Here is an 11,131-nt window from a genome sequence, read left to right as displayed (position 1 = left end):
TATATCAATCTATCATCTTTTATCTTTACCTTTACCTTCTCCCTTTGTTCTTCTTCTTCTCGTTCTTCGTTCGTTCTTCTTCATTGCAGGGCGGCGAACCTCGAGGCTCTAGGGGCGGTCAGGCCGACCTAGGGCAGCCCATAGCCGCCACGCGTCTAGATGGGGTCCCTCCCGGGCGCGTGGGGTTTCGGGTCTACAAAAGCGCCCGCCGGATTGCTTGCGTACCGCGCTTCCGGACGGGTCTCCTTCGACGTGAGCTGCGGTGCATCACCCCCGGCGTCGAGGGTACACGGTGACGTGTTCGTGTGCAAACACACTTTTTGGCGACTCCGCTGGGGACGAAGCTTTGAACAGTCTCCAGCCTGTTCTTGCTACGAGGAGAGCATTATCAAGCGGCTGCAATCTACAACGGTAACATGTATCATCAATCTCCTTGCGTAGATGCAAATAGCCATTATGTTGATGTTGCTAGATCTTTCAACGGACATGTGATGTCGGCCAGCCCTAATGAGCAAAGGCCGACTAGTGATTCCGTTGGAGAAACTTGGAATTTACAGAATCGTGACATGCAACTTATCAATCTGAACTTTCGTGCATCGGCAACATCTTTCAATATGCCGGTGAACAACACCATTTGTTCGAGTGATCAATATAGGACACCTCATGTACAAGAGGGCATCTCAAAGTTTTATCCATTGGCAGCCGACTCGCAATATGCGGGTTCATCCCCAAACATGCTGATGAATGGGGGAATCGGCCATGCTTCTGTTAGCTTTTTGGCCGGTTATCCTCAAACATCATATACTACACCTCATTAGATTAATTGTTCAGTGGCGTATGAAACTGAAAATATTCATGACTCGGCTCACCTTCACGGTCATGGCCGAGTGAATGGAGATTCTATAGGAGATGAGGTGGCTCTGGCTGCATTAAAATTTTTGGCCCAAAATAAGAAGATTAGTGCTATTTGCCTTGAGCAACACGACAAGGGATTTGAAAGATCTAGGGTTTTGAAAGAAGACCAAGTGTTGCCGATTGATCAAATTGTCGAGAGAAAATATTCAACAACGATACACATGCCTTCACCTATCATTGCAGCATGTTATACACCCCCTATACAAGCGCAAACTTTCGGCAACATCAATTCATTGCCGAAAGATCCTAAAAGTATTGGGGGGCAAGCCGATCCAAGCAGGGTTGAGTTTAAAGAAAAATATCTGGCCCAAGTGGACAAGATCAAGCCAAAGCTCACAGGGAATAGAGTCAACGAATTTACTACACCTACCCTTGAGGAATTACCAGTAGAATATCGACAGGCCTACAAAGCACTCAAGAAGAAGCGTGGAGAGGGATATTTGCAAGAATACATCATGTGCCTTCCTCCATGTAGCAACCATGTTGGCCCTTCTACACTGTTGAGGCAAGATAAAAAAGAAGCTTTGCAAGCAAACCAGCAAAAAAGGATTCACTCAGCTAATACGGTGGATTCGGTTGAAACCGGATTGAGCAACGAGATGTTTAAGGCCGAGTGCGTTGCATCGTGCCAGCCAAGTGCATCGTTCCAAACGAGTGCATCACCGGCTAAAGCCGAGTGCATCAAGCCAACTATTGCCGCATGTACCAAAATAGAAGATGCAAGCTTGGCTGAGCAAAGGAAGGACAAACACAACAAATTGGCTGTGCTCAATTTTTCTGGATGTAAGGGAGCTTACATGCTACCCTATGAGTTTCGTGCTAAAGATATTGATGAGCATCAAGAACACAATAATATGGCTGAACACAGTTCAGTTAACGATGAACATCAAGACCAAGAAAATGCGCTGAGCAAAGTTCAACTGACAAAGAGCTTCCGAGTGAAATCCACTCGGGCAATCCGACTAAAATATACTTGGGCAATTCGAGTGAAATATACTCGGGCAATCTGAGTGATGAGACACCAGATCCAGAAAAAGAGGAAGAGGCGTTGGAGAATTATTCAGAAGTGGAGCAATGTATTGTTCCAGTGGTGCAACCATCTTCTCCTTCCAATGCCTCCACAAAGGTACACCTAGCAGATAGTTTACTCAATTTTCAATTCGGTCAAAATCATATTGTTATGCATCTATTAGTAAGATTCTAATTAATTTTGAAAGACCAATTGAAATGATTAATCTATTTGTTAGGAAGGATCTTGTCACTAATCATGATAGTCAACACATGGTATCATTCATAGAGGCTAATAGTGACAACTTATCCAAACCAAAGTTGTTCTTGTCATGCCAACTGAACTTTGTATTCATATGGACAACTTTGTTTGTTTCATGCCTAGCTAACATTTGGACTCGTATGAGACTTATATTCTGTAATTATTTTGGTTGCAGAAACATAAATCCAGGTCCAAAGTCCTTCGAAGCCGATTCAAAAGCATCAGGAAAAGAGGATGAACATCAATGCATAGCTGAGTCGGATGACGCTAAGCCAGCACTGCTCAGTTGTTTTGTTTCAGAGCTAGTATCACAATATCAGTTAATGGACGAGAAGTGTACCTTCAGTAGGGGCATAGTTGATCACAACGTTGGTGCATCGTCGACTAATCCTATTATAATTGATCATGATGTCGAGCCATCAGGACAAGAACAAATGCAATGTTTGTTTGAAGAGAATATCGAAGACAACAACGTGACTCATCAAGCCGCACAATCGAGACAATTGAAGTTTGTTGAGGCACGATCATATGACCAGTTGGATCAGATTGGTTTTGATGGCGATCAAATGTTGACTCGGCTATCTCAAGCCGATTCACCTAAAGGTCAACAGGTACACACCAATGATGATGGGGTCAAGTCTTCGAGCAAGGATATGGTTAAATAGTGCATCAACAACAATCTTGAAGATGGGAATTCCATCAAAGCTACAATGACGACATCTAGAATTGGGGGGCAACAAGAAAATTCAAAGATCGATGCACGCACAGTTAAAGAAAGCAAAGGCAATGGTAAGCACAAAGGTAAAAAGCCGAAAGTCACTTTCGCGCAGTTATTAGAAACATATCAGAAGGTAAGTGAGGCAAAGAGTGCTTATCGACAGAGTGAAACAAAAGCATCGAAGTCACCCCTAAGGCATAAATTTGAGGACCAGGATTGACAAAGGAAGAAGTTGAGAAAACAGACTCCATATCCTCCTTTTGGGCCACCAATGCCGATGTCATGGATACCTCCCCATGTTGTCTATTATTCAGATCAATCATGGAACAAGTATAAATCAAGGGCACACCGTCCATCATATTCTAAACCACATCACCAAAATTATGCAGCTCCGAGAGGATCATCATTTGTTCAACAACCACATGTGAAAGACCGACTCAACCAAAAAGAATCGGTCTGGGGGTCAGCAAAGAAGATGGACGTGGTCAAGCAAGTGTACCGAGTGTCGGTGTCAAAACTGGCGGATCTCGGGTAGGGGGTCCCGAACTGTGCGTCTAAGGCGGATGGTAATAGGAGGCAGGGGACATGATGTTTTACCCAGGTTCGGGCCCTCTTGATGGAGGTAAAGCCCTACGTCCTGCTTGATTTCTTCTTGATGATATGGGTATTACAAGAGTTGATCTACCACGAGATCATAGAGGCCAAACTCTAGCAGCTAGCCTATGGAATGATTGTTGTATATGATCTATCGACTAGCCTGGCCTCGGTTTATATAATGTACCAGAGGCCTAGGATAACAAGAGTCCTAGCCAAATACGCCGGTGGGGAGGAGTCCTTGTCTTGATCACCAAGTCTTGTGGAATCTTCCATGTATGCGGCAACTGTCCGAACTGGCCCATGAGTATACGGCCATGGGGGTCCTCGACCCAATCTAACAGATCGGGAGATGACGTGGTAAAAAACCCCTAGTCCAGGACACCGTCAGTAGCCCCCTGAACCAGTCTTCAAGTTAGGGACGCTCCTCGGTTCTTCTGAACTGTTCTTCATCTTCGGTTGTCGGTCTTGAAAACTGGTTCAACAAATCTTCTCATCTTCGATCTTGAGGATCGCCGAAATGCATTCGGCGAGTTTACACGTCGGGTATCCGAGGAGCCCCTTTAAGTTTCCGGCCTTTATCAATGCCTTGTTATTTTTATGCCACACCTCGGGTTTGAAGTTATTCCCGGGCAGCAGCGTCCTCTTGCGTCCGAGCTCCAACGCCGGACTGCATTCGAGGTATCTTTTGCAGCCGAGCACCAACACCGGACCGCTTTCCGAGCTCCAACGCCGGAATGTATCCGAGCTCCAACGCCAGACTGTATCCGAGCTCCAACGCCGGACTATGTCCAAGCTCCAACGCCAGACTATGTCCAAGCTCCAACGCTGGACTATCATAAATCAGCTTGGTTCAAAAAGGTTGAAGGAGTTTAGCCGAGCTTAATGCCAGAAATGTCCTCTATGGAGCCAGCCGCTAGCGCCCAAGCTTTTTGCCGGACTGCTTCCGAGTTGGTGCACCACCCCGACTGTGGGCCGATTTTTTTTCAATATTTTTTATTGGTGCAATTTATTCTCCGCCGAGATATATAGCCAGTAGCCCTCAAGGTGTGTATCGGTTTAAAACCCGAGATGCACCTGAAGGATGATGTAAGACCGCTGATCCCAGTAGCCGCTGAGACTCAGGTTGATTTGTAAAATCGGCCTGAGGATCAAGTCCTAGCTCGGCAGGATACTTTGGGACACAAAAAGCGGCGTGCTCAGTCCTCGAGACTCAGGTTGGGTGCGGCCGACCAACCTGAGGATCAAACCTCGGAAACTGTATTGCACTTAAAATTTTCTGCATTGGATAAGCAATGCAGTAGCCCCCGAGACACTGGTCGGGTGGCAACACCAGATCAGGGGATCGATGTGCCCCTTTAATATTTGTAAATAATAAGCCCGAAGCCCAGTAGCCCCCGAGCCTTAATGCGGGCACGGGTGGCCGAATTAAGGATCAATATCCATAGTAAAATCACAAATTATGTGTAATTACTCTATGTATCCAAGTACTTTATGTCATTAATGCTCGGATCCGCATTGTGCAAAACTTTGTTGACCGACCATCGACTTCCACCTCCTCGGCCAGTAGCCGAGGAGTGTTTGTCCTACTTTATAAAGCCTTTATGAGGGAAAAGATTTACGGCAAACAAGGCAACCTGGCCATACGGTTTTATAAACAAAGGTACGCAGAGAGATATGTTATATTACTGTTTAACATAAGAAATGTCTTCCAAAGAAAATAGTCCTACTATCGGTTCCTTTCTTTGGGTTGTCATGCTAAGCATGATCATGAAACCTCAGCTCCAATGTAAGAGCAAAATATCGAGGATTTAGTTTGGGATGCCAGTTAATAGCCCCCGGTAGTGTTCGGCGAAAGTTGAGGTCAAGCCGTAAACACTTCGGCCATTGTTATGAATGGCCCGTCATTTAACACAGTCATCAGATCGCTGACCAGTTTACGCTTATTATGACAGTCAGTTTTCGGCTTTCTCCACTGAGGTGCTTAACCAAGTGAGCTGGAAGCACAATCACAGTGGTTCTCCCTTTGCACACCTAGCCGAGCAGAGCGAAACGTAGGAGGCAAGAGCAGGAGCCGGGCAACCCAACTATTGACCGAAGACACAATTCGACACCGATGCATATATATCAATATCCGAGAATGTTTTTGCCGAATCCCTAAAGGTGTTCGGCATTGCACTGTGAGACTTGTGCTGGAAACACACAAATAGTTTAAAAGTGCCATAAGCTTGGAAAACCAAAAAACGTCAGTAAAAACTTGACATCCGAACAAGATCAAGTGTTCGGTGCCAATCCAAAAATTGGAAGAGAAAGAAAAAATTGTGCTTCTGTCGTGTTTTGACAACAACCAAGAAGAAAACACATTTACAACTCATATATAAATTTTAAGAGCCCCCAAGTGACTTGGGTAAGAATTTTATGTATAATGATTGTATGTACCGAAGTACTTATATCATATCTTTGTTCAACCGAACTTTAAACGCGTCTTAACCGACCGTCGGCTTCTCCCTCTTTGGTCAAGGACCGAAAATTGTTATGGACTCCACATGTCGAGAATATCGACAGTGTTTCCGATAACCAGGCTACCGGGCCATAAGGCTGTAACAGACAAAGCGCGCTCAGGGAACTTATGCTATATTACAGACGAAGTGTAAGAAGCATCTTCGAAGAAAATAGTACCCCCACCGATACCTTTCTTCGGTGCTCATTATTACTATGAGACTTGTGCAATAGATTTTTTGTGCTCGTGAGTTCCGTTGTGTGCCGACCATGATTGAAAACAATAAGAGCGCTAGCTTTCAGCTTCACCCAGTCTGAGGTCAGAGCTCGGAGGACCCGGTCGTGACAATCGTAGAGGTGCTCCCTTTACTCCCTATCCGAACATTCAGGAACATAGGGGTAAGCACAGGAGCCAGGCAACCCAGCTTGCAAATCGCTTAAGTCAATATGGTGCATATTGTGGCATAATACACAAACAAGGAACGAAGCCGTACAAGTATAATCATATGCAAGAGGAAAAGCTTCATAAAGGAAGCCCCCAAATAAATGGGATATTTGAATATGTATGTCACAAACAAAGTTTGGACAAGGAAATTTTTTACAAGCAACTTTTTCCCAAAAAAAGTATAATGCTTGGTCAAACCGAACACAAGTTAAAAATTAAAACTTTGAGCATGAAAGCGACTTAGCTGGTTAATGTGTTCGGCATTGATGACGCGGTCCGAGCTTGATGCGGGATAAGGTTCTATCCCCCAAGCCGGTCCCGAGGTGGTGGAGCGGAGAGCTCAACACGCCGAAGTGGTGACATAGCACGGTCAATGCAGACCGGCAGAGTGATGCCGAAGTCCCCGGATCATTTTCCTGTGCACAAAAAGTAGTGCAAACCGGAGATAATAGTAATAATAATTATTAAAAAATCATTGCATAATAAATAATTTATGCAAAGTGAGGAATAAAAAAATATGGCCTGGTGCCGAAGTCAATGTCGATGCAGGGCGTTGGCGTGATGCGGTAAAGGCGTGGCAAAGCCTGAATTCACAGGTCGGTCCAGGTTCCGGATGCGGCGTTCGCCGGACTATGTACGGAAACTGACCGAACCACCACGCGACCGTCGTTAATGCGGCCATCATTTGATAAACCTGTGTACAGATGATGGACAAACCAGAGTAATAATTCCTTGGGAAAAATAAACCCAAACAAGCAAAAAAATACTAGGATTAATAGAACCTAGTTTATTTGTTGTAGCAATCCGAAGAAAAGCGACCCCCAAAATCGGGAATGGATCCGCACACCCATTGCCTGATGGGTGATAAAGCGATGGCCTGGCGATGCTAGCAAATGTTGGCTCGCCGAGGAAAAGCCCGTTGTCCAGCTAATGTGATGAAGTTGGTTGGCTGGTGACGCCGAAGTCTCCGAAGTAAGTTGATGAAGAGATGGTCTAGCCGAGGAGACGGAGCAGGTCGGTAAGGAGATGTTGCAGCTACCGTGTCAGCCGAGGTGTTGAAGAAGTTTGGTGTGATGAACATCGGCTTGAAGAAGCAACAGTGCGGCCATGCCGACGCAGGTCGTAACTTGTGACGCGGACAATGCCGGTTTGATAAAGTGACCATGCGGCGATGCCTGTGTTCCCGCTCCGTGTAATCCGTGGGGCGGCGATGTTGGTGATGATTTATCCTTCGCGATGCCGAACTCTTGTTCGGCTTGCCGAGATGATGATCGAAGGAATTGAGCTCAACTCAATAAAGCGGCGATGTGTGTAGCGCAGGTCGGCAGCCGTGGAGCAATACCGCCGGACTGGTTTGACACCAGCGTGATGGTGAGATTACCTCGAAGGCGGCTTAAAATTTTATGGGTACGTGTTTAAAAACAACGCACAATACCATAGAAGAAAATTCCTTAAAAAATGTTGTCCAATATCACGTTCATAAAAAACATGAATTCGGGTTGGATCCATATTCGCGTAGAAAACAGATCCGGAAATTGGTCCACTCATCGGAAGTTTTCCGAAGTTTGAACTGTTGGATCGAGCTGAAATTTGGAGGGGTGGTAGATATGGGATTTCCGCAGTAGATGAACGGTTGGATCTTCCAAAGGACCTTTCAGCTGGGATCTGGGGACCATGCCCTACACTCGTCCAGATTCCCGTCCAGATTTGACAGGGCTCCGGTATATCGTAGATTGTCGGAGATTCCTTCATCGGAACTTGACAAAATTTTCCAGGGTTGTTGTAGACTCAATTCCGCACAATTCCATCAAAGGGATCGTCAAAGTGATGCTCTAAGAGGTGGTGGCAGCGGATACAAGTTTGCTGTTCGGAAAAACAGCACGGTCGCCCGAGGGCAATGTTGACGTTGAGCCCCCGAGTTCCATGGATGATTCCTCCATGATCTTGATAGAGAACGTAGTTGATGTTGATGAAGGCCTTCGTCCGAACATGATGATTAGAGATGGAGCATGGTCCTCGGTCGAGCCAAGGTGACCAGTCGAGCCGGCGACGAAGGTGACCAGTCGCAGTTGACCTGCAGACGAGCCATCGATCCTTTTGCCGATCACACAGCGGAACTCTCAACGAAAGCACCAATGTCGGTGTGAAAACCGGCGGATCTCGGGTAGGGGGTCCCGAACTGTGCGTCTAAGGCGGATGGTAACAGGAGGCAGGGGACACGATGTTTTACCCAGGTTCGGGCCCTCTTGATGGAGGTAAAACCCTACGTCCTGCTTGATTTATTCTTGATGATATGGGTATTACAAGAGTTGATCTACCACGAGATCGTAGAGGCTAAACCCTAGAAGCTAGCCTATGGAATGATTGTTGTATATGATCTATCGACTAGCCTGGCCTTGGTTTATATAATGCACCAGAGGCCTAGGATAACAAGAGTCCTAGCCGAATACGCCGGTGGGGAGGAGTCCTTGTCTTGATCACCAAGTCTCGTGGAATCTTCCATGTATGCGGCAACTGTCCGAATTGGCCCATGAGTATACGGCTATGGAGGTCCTCGGCCCAATCTAATAGATCGGGAGATGACGTGGTGAGCACCCCCTAGTCCAGGACACCGTCACCGAGTAAAAAAGGATGGCCGCAAGTGTGCTGTTTCAGATCCGACTCTGGACGACAAAAAGCCAGGCGAGTCTACGTTGGCTACTAAGGGAAAGGAAGTGAAGCGGGTAACTTTCAAGGACCCAATCATCAAGTTTGGACAGGCCAAGCCAGAAATGCCAATGGTAAGGAAAGAGTTGCTAGTGCACAAAACAAAATCATAGCCGGGATGCTCACTCGGCTTATCACATTGGCAAGAAAGAAAGCTGAAGCGGCTCAGGGCCAAAGAGTTGGAGAAGAGGAATATGGCATAGGTCCCCAAGGGATGCCGTCAAGGCGAGAATGATGTGCCAGCTCCTGTTGTGAAGCCAGCAGGAGTAAGGGACGACAAGCGTGAAGCCGGTAGGCGAAAACAACGATTTTTATGTCACTATACGAGACTCCAAACAGCGCATCATCCATGTTCTGCAACCGTCACATCAGAGTTTGTGCCCAACAATATATCCCCAGCTGAAATATCTGATTTATTTCGGCTATTCACACTTTGGTGGATGGATTTTCAAGCTCCTTTGAGATGAGAATGCATGGCCTATATTTTCATATCGCCCTGAGAGTTCATTGTATTGGCAAAATAGGGCATCTGGTTAACGGTTTTCATCATGTTTATCTTGTACTCCTATAGCCGGTGCTCGGTGTTTGCCAATACCAGCGAGGCCGACTTAATTATTTATTCGGCCACTGATCAAGAGTTTAGTGCATAAAAGCTCCAACTCATGATGGTAGTTATCTGCAGGATCCATGTTAGGAGACAGACGATGTTCGACGGGGGCTTGATGGTGTACTTTGGTCAACAATGAGTTGAGTCACCAAACAGTTGTCGCTATTCCTTTGAGGTGCATGGTTATAATTGCTTGTCAAGACAGCTTGGCAATGTATCGTCGAGCGGTTCTAATATTTCCAAGGAGTACCTGGACGATGTAAGGTTAAAATTGACATGAGAAATTTGTGTGGAGGCCTTTGTGACATCCAATGGTTGTTCTCAGACGACTATCATCCGAAGAAGTTCTACTCAAGCAGCAACAAGCCCGAGCATATGGCCGATAACAATTATCATCCTCAGCATACACTGCCGATGGAGTGTTGACATCGTGCTTAAACAATACCCGAGGCAGAGTATTTTCTGGCACGCAAGCTCTGCCAGAAAACAGGAGGGCATGTGTTGACACCCGATTTTGGCACGATACAAAACGCAATAAATATGACTTCAAATGGAGAGTGCTCAAAGTAAGAAAGTTCCGTATCATCAAAAAGAGAAACTTTGATGTTTGGGCCATCGCCATCCGATCTCATCTCGAAGGCCGAAGTTGTGTTCGAAATACCGAGATTTTGTATTCAGAATAGTATTTGGCTGATTATGCCCTCGAGACTGCCTCGTATGGAAACATGATCTACAAGGATTGTCTTCGTCTCGTCGAAACGATCGATTTCTATATAAAAATCATCCCAATCCGAGTTTGTATGCAAAAGTTAGACCTATCGGAGTGCAGCCTTGTCATGAGGCCTGATGTTGCGCGCCCCACCAGACCTATGTCTGATGGGTAGCACGAGCGAACAGGTGTCTTGCATGACCGTTTTGGCCCATAATATGACCTCAGATCAAAAAAAATTCAACATGAAAGTTGTTTGCCTCGTCGAAACGGTCATGATTGCTTTAGGACTTGTTTCCATCCGATGTCGTTTACCACCACAGAAAAGACCCGCAAGGTGCAGCCAGTTTAAACCGAACAGTTTTGGAAAGTTCGGACAAAACCAATCCGAATTGGACTAGGGTTTTGGACGTGAATTGAAGACTTTTCCTTGCACGGGAAGTCCAGCTGCCTCTTATATATCTAAGGGGTGACGGCCGATTGAACAACACACAATCGACATATCAATCTATCATCTTTTATCTTTACCTTTACCTTCTCCCTTTGTTCTTCTTCTTCTCGTTCTTCGTTCGTTCTTCTTCATTGCAGGGCGGCGAACCTTGAGGACTTAGGGGCAGTCAGGCCGACCTAGGGCAGCCCATAGTCGCCGCGCGTCCAGACGGGGTCCC

This window comes from Triticum urartu, chromosome 6A, assembly GCF_056163025.1.
Source record: "Triticum urartu cultivar PI428250 chromosome 6A, HENAU_Tu73, whole genome shotgun sequence".
Lineage (NCBI taxonomy): Eukaryota > Viridiplantae > Streptophyta > Magnoliopsida > Poales > Poaceae > Triticum > Triticum urartu.
This window is presented reverse-complemented; position numbering follows the sequence as displayed.